Source organism: Apium graveolens, chromosome 8 (assembly GCF_009905375.1).
Source record: "Apium graveolens cultivar Ventura chromosome 8, ASM990537v1, whole genome shotgun sequence".
NCBI lineage: Eukaryota > Viridiplantae > Streptophyta > Magnoliopsida > Apiales > Apiaceae > Apium > Apium graveolens.
In genome coordinates, this window is record NC_133654.1 from 151,173,120 (window position 1) to 151,179,976 (window position 6,857).

The following is a 6,857-nucleotide window of genomic DNA, read 5'->3' on the forward strand; positions in this document are numbered from 1 at the left end:
CTTTGAGGCCCAAGCCACCAGAAGCTAGCACTAGGAGTATATAATAGGTTTTAGGTATTTGTTGGAGGTTTGTAAGATGTTTGTTGCAACTTAGAAATAGGAAGTTTTGACCATGTCATAGGTAGGCCCTCATTAGGCCTTGTTGGGCCTTAGTTAGAGGGAGCGTCAGAGGAGTTTTTACAGCCATAATTAATAGGATTTGAGTTAGAATAATGTGTCACAAGTTAGTTCAAGTCAGGACCTTTTCTGCCCATAAAAACAGGGGAACCATGGACTTTAAGCTTAGGCCTAGGGAGGCCCAAGCTAGGCCCTGAGCCACATCAAGTTTGGGAGTTGCCTTACGATCAGAAGAGTCTAGTGTAGAAGTTTTGGAGGTAAACTTATAGTGTAAGAGTGTCCAATGCACTCAAGAAATCATGGATGTCATTCTGAAATTTACCTTAGTAAGCACTTTCACTTACCACATAGTTTTAGAGCACTTATGCGTGAGGTCTAGGTTGACCACTATAGTTGCAAGATAGCCTAAAACCAGTAGAGTGAAAGGCCCAAGTGAGGGTCAATAGGTTTTGGATAGTTTAGTAAAGGCACATCGAGTTAGGAGGCCAAAATTTGGAGACTTTGTCTAGTTTAGCGATCAAGTGACTTAAGTTGTGGAACGAGATCATCCAAGCCTAGTGTTACAATATGGTGTGTGTGTGTGATATTGTTTGGTATTTAAAATATGGTATGTGAGTATATGTGGCTATGTGTACTATTATGTTTATAAGGTGATTATAAATTGCGTGTATATAGGCCTAAGTGCCATTTGTGTATAATTTTGCGTTGGAAATAGGTTGCGTTGGTGAGAATATGTTATAATGAGGTTATTATTATTTGTGTAGGATCTCGAGACGAGGGTAAACTTGCCATAAAGGTCGAGTAAAGCTTCCAGTTGCTCCTACCTTCCAGTCCAGTCCAGCCTTCTCAAGGCAAGTGATTCAACCTACTTTTTAGTTTACACTGTGAATGTGTGATAACTAGTTCTTATATATATGATGTGAGTATCCTGATTTATCTTGTTATACCCGGACCAAGTGATTCTCAAATCTATCTTCGTATTATATAGAAATGCCATGAACCCTCAAGTACTTATTGCAAGTAGATCAAAAATCATACCACGCTAGTATACCAAAGTAATTGGGATGCCATGATAAAATAGAGAATTGTTATAATACCTGATTGATCCTTTTGATTAACATGCTATTGATTACTGAGAAATCTTGATTTTACACCCTGATGCTTGATTTAACTCTTGTAAGAACCTCGATAGAAACTTTATCTTGAATCCTAAAAGCCAGATATTCTTTAAAGTCGTTCACGATTATTTGATAACCCTATCCTTACCCTAAAGCTTGACATCCTGATATACCTTGAGCTAATGATCACTTTCTTTATATCTTAACACCTCTATCATACTTGTAACCAGTAATGCTTATCTTCTTGATGTTCTAATACCTATACCTTGTCTAAAACCATTGCTTTAAGCCTAGTTTGGCATTACTCTTTCATATTATCCAATAACCCTACTAAATCTCCTTGTCAAAATTCTTGTAAATGGAAACCTTTCAATTACCCTGATAGAGTAAAGTCTAGTGGATCATGGCCCTAAGATTTAGTGAACATAATTCCAGTGTTTCAAGTCAATCTACAATCCCTTGATAAAGATGTTTACTGTTTAAGAAATTTTATTATCAATCGGCATTAGTTTTTGAATTGATTAAAATTTGGATTTTCAGTCCCAAAGGGGGATAAATGTTTTCTTTAAATAGTGGATCTGGACTGAGATGCAAGTCCTTTCCACACTAATATTGTAGGCTTAAAAGTTTCCTGGGGATCCCATTAATGTTTTAGAACCCAGCGAGGTTTGGGATTACTTCGCGGCTAATCACCGGCTGTAATCCGTAGCGTCATAAAATGGTTTTTGATTAAGATATGATTTTGAAAATGTTTTGATTCAAGCAAATGATACCATCACCCAAAATTTCATCTCTTATTATTATTAGTCATATCTTCACATTGTCATTCTTTAATATATATCTCGATTTATGTTTTGTATCGTATTGTTTAGCACTTGTTGAGCATTTGGCTCACTACTTGCTTAAACCCTGATATTACAGCTAGCAGCTATGGTTAGATTCAAGCAGACATCACGTAATACTTGTGATGCCGATGCGTATGTCCGAGCTCAGGTAGAATAAGAGATAATTTTGTGTGAGGACTCGATATTTAAACCAGTTGTAATAGTTAGTAGTGTTGGGCAGTTCCAAACCCTAAATTATAAGATCTTGGATTCAGTTGTATTTACTTTCTTTTAAATATTGTAATAGTTATATATTATGTATTGTTAAGTTGGGGGGTGTGACACAACATATGGAAGGCTTTAACCAGTATAGGTTGAAACTCAAATTCGCTGGAGAATATGTAAATAAAAATATCTGAAAGGTGAACTATAGGCAGTAAATACCAAAAACATATAATAAACCTAAATATCAAAAGGGGTATGAAGAAATAGGTTAAATGAAAAAGAGAAAAGGACAGAAAAAACTTTACATGCCAGACTCCTCGTACCGAGTCCGAAAAACATCTTCCAAAATGAAACCTATGTCATATTAAATCTTAGTGCAAATATCCATGTTTAGGAGCACAACTGCGATCATACAGGCTGAAATATATTACTGAAATTGAACCATGGCATGATCCCTACCTGACCCACTAGAAAAACTTCTCATGTATTGCCCCAAAGAACTGAAATATAAGAAGATAGAATCAGAAACATGTGTAAAGAATGCATAATAGAAAATTTCGAGCAAGATTTTACCACTAAATAGTAAATACCCGACACATTATATAAAAGGGCAGTACTCATTACTAATAATCATCTCAGAATTTAGATGGGACAGGAACCCTTCTTGATTCCCCGAGTCCCTATTGTCAGTGAAAGCTTATTCTACTATAATTATATTCCATGTCTTCAATAAAAAAATTCATCTATATGCACAAATAATGTGAACATGTATCTTGTTTTAAGAAGCAAAAGAATGGTGAAAACTTCAAGACTGTTGTATCCACGATCAACATAATCTCCCTGCCATAAACCAGAAAGTACTAATCAATCACAGACTATTGCACAGGATATTGTTGTAACTACATCTAGCCATTCGTCTTCATTATTTTCTTTACCCAGATTTATTCCCTCCCCAAGCAAAAGCTGTGACACAAGAGCTCTAAAATGCCCCCGTACAACAGCTCTTAATGAATCCTTTTGCTAAATCACATCTCTGTTAGGTCGGAAACACGCGCTAATATTACACGCAAGTATACGCATTCACAAGTAATATAGAATTCTTTCTAGTTCGTTCCCACAGAGACTCTTTTAGATTAACTTTAATTTTTGTACTTATGCAACAATGGTACGGTTATTATTCAATGCTAAGATGATAACAAGTTGAGAGTGATTATAACTACGAGATTAACTAACTAATATTAATTAAGAAAATTAAGGTTGATTAATGTATATAACACAAACATGGGATTCTAACTTCATTAAATACTTCATTCAGTAGCCTCTTTGTTCTTAACCTAAACATGCAATGGTGATGACACTAATCAGATAACACGAAACCAGTAAATGCCAACTTTCGTTGTACGAATACCCAACTACCAGACATACACAAAAGAGATAGAAACTGAATAGACACCAATTATATTGAGACCCTATATGTCTATAGAATTTGACAACATAACGGCTTAATGCGCAAGTTATGTATCATAATTACATAGGGCAAATAAGATGGTTAAAATTACATATGAATTATGCATATCAAATCCATGAACCTATGCTAGCATGGCAAGTTCTAAACCCCTATATTCACTTTCGCTTCAATAGAGATTAACACGCTATCTTATAAGTTCACGACGCTCCAGCTAAAGTTAGGATGATTACGGTTGTTGGGATGATAGGTGGCTGGAACTGGCTACTGCGACCTCTGAAAGTTGCTCAGGAATTGAGCTGATTCATTAGAAATAACACACTGCTCCGTCTCATGCGCACCAGCACAAAGCTCACAAACAATCGTAATCTGATTAACTTCATAATTCGCCAAAGAATCCACATTCATCATCAAAGCCTTATGTTGAGCAGCTATAGTTGTGGCTGCATCCATCTCCAGAATTCCTGCTACCTTGCCCTGAGGTAGTCTCTGAGTTGAGTTTTGGTATTCATTAGCAGCCATCAGTTCAATCAACTCATAAGCTTCATCATAGCTCTTAGCCCATAAGGCTGCACCTGATGCTATATCAAGCATGGGTCTAGAAGTTGCACCCAACCCGTTGTAGAAATAGTTAATGATCATCCAGTCAGGCATCCCATGGTGAGGACACTTTCGAAGCATCTCCTTATATCGCTCCCAAGCCTTATACAAAGACTCTCCAGACTGCTGCATAAATTGAGTAAGAGCATTCCTGATTGTAGCTGTCTTCGCCATGGGAAAGAACTTAGTAAGGAACTTTTGAGCAAGATCTTCCCATTTGGTGATAGAGCCTGGTGGTAGAGAATGCAACCAGCACTTAGCTTTATCCCTTTAAAGAATGGGAAAAGCCTCAACTTAATAGCGTCTTCAGAGACATTGTTGAATTTGAAAGTGTCGCAAATCTCGATGAAATCCTCAATATGCATATTGGGGTCTTCTGTCGGAGAACCCCCAAACTGAACTGAATTTTGCACCATCTGAATCGTGCTAGCTTTGATTTCAAAATTGTTAGCCGCGATGGCTAGTCTGACAATGCTAAACTGAATATCATTAATCTTTGGCTGAGAATAGTCCATCAAAGCCTTTGTATTCGCTTCTGGTTCACCCATTGCAACAAGAGCTTCTTCTGCAACTTTCTCCTCCTCTACAAGAACTTCTTCTTCTACTAAAACCTCTTCCTCTGCTTTATCCAGTGTTCTCTTTCGAGATCGAGAACGCGTTAGCATAAACGCTCTCTAGAGTACCTGAAAAAGCAGCAACAACAAGTAAGTAAAATATCCGAGTCACTGAACTTTAACGACCACTGATAACAAGCACATAAACTAAAAATTAAGACTGAGTCCCCGGCATCGGCGCGAAAAACTTGTTAGGACGAAAACACGCGCTAATATTACACGCAAGTATACATGTTCACAAGTTATATAGAATTCTTTCTAGTTCGTTCCCACAGAGACTCTTTTAGATTAACTTCAATTTATATACTTATGCAACAATGGTATGGTTATTATTCAATGCTAAGATGATAACAAGTTGAAAGTGTTTATAACTACGAGATTAACTAACTAATATTAATTAAGAAAATTAAGGTTAATTAACTTATATAACACAAACATGGGATTCTAACTTCATTAAATACTTTATTCAATAGCCTCTTTGTTCTTAACCATAGCTTGCAATGGTGATGACACTAATCAGATAACACGAAACTAGTAAACGCCAACTTTCATTGTACGAATACCCTACTACAAGACATCCATAAAAAGATAAAAGTTGAATAGACACCAATTATATTGAGACCCTATATGTCTATAGAATTTGACAACATAACGGCTTAATGCGCAAGTTATCTATCATGATTACATAGGGCAAGTAAGATGGTTAAAATTACTTATGAATCATGCATATCAAATCCATGAACTTATGCTAGCATGGAAAGTTCTAAACCCCTATATTTACTTTCGCTTCAATAGAGATTAACACGCTATCTTATAAGTTCGTAACGCTCATAAGACAAATAAGCACAACCAATACTAGGATATCATACAATCACCACACACTAAGGTATCGATATAATTTAACTAAAGAAATCCATAAGTAAATCCCTTAGAACCCCATGATAACAATTAGCCTATAACCGAACTCATCATCACTGTGGGTTCCGATGAAAGCATGGTATAATGAACTAGGTCTTTATAAATACGAATAATAAAAAAAGTATAAACAAGTGTATTAGGTTCAACAAACAAGAAAACTAGCATCCAAGATTACAACTTAAAACAAAGAATCACAAGAATAAACTAGTTCCTCTTCGCCTTGGCTGTATTTATGCTCCTCGGTCTTCTTGATGTCTTCTCCTTCAGCTCTGTTGTGAACAACGTCTTTAAGTTATCTTTATATAGTAGCCCAATCAGAAGAGAAGTCCATAAAATCACTCTTGTACTTGAAACAGGATTCTAAAATCCTGACCTGGCACGGCCGCACGCTTCACCAGCGTGGGTGCGCGCTACAACTCCGACAACCCGGCGCGGGCGCGCGCTTCACAGCGCGGGCACGTTGAACTTCTGAAAAAATCTCTGATTTTTATTTTCCTGATTGGTTTGAGATGGAATTCCACGAGCTAACTTCCTGGTCACATTCCTAACACCAATTTAGCACCAAAGTAATGCTAAATCTCCTGATTCTTTCAACTATGCCTGAAATGCAAAAACACTCCAAAACACATCAGAAACACAAATAACTTGAGTACAAAACACCAATTCAAGCCTTTATAGGGCATTATAAGTGGACATAAATGCCACTTAACAATCTCACCCCCTCAATAAAACAAAACAAAACCACACTTGAGCCCCTCAATAAAATAAAAACCCCTAGGAGTTTATTGCTAAATCTTTCTCCTCTTCATCTCCATCATAATTTCTTCACTACATATATTTCTATTTATATTTATCTACAACAATGTTGTACTAATATATTTCTCAGTATGTCTACATATTAGGATCTGATAGAAATTATGGCAATAAAATTGAATTCCAAGCTTCTACAATCTCACTGCCAAAATTTACAAGTGAT

The 6,857-nt window shown here is 36.4% G+C and overlaps 1 non-coding gene across 1 annotated transcript; it reads left to right on the forward strand.

The window, feature by feature from the left end:
* Window positions 1-4,401: 4,401 nt before the first annotated feature.
* LOC141682344 (small nucleolar RNA R71) lies at window positions 4,402-4,508 on the forward strand. The gene has a single exon (XR_012559746.1). It is a non-coding gene; the product is annotated as a small nucleolar RNA R71 (small nucleolar RNA).
* Window positions 4,509-6,857: the final 2,349 nt, after the last annotated feature.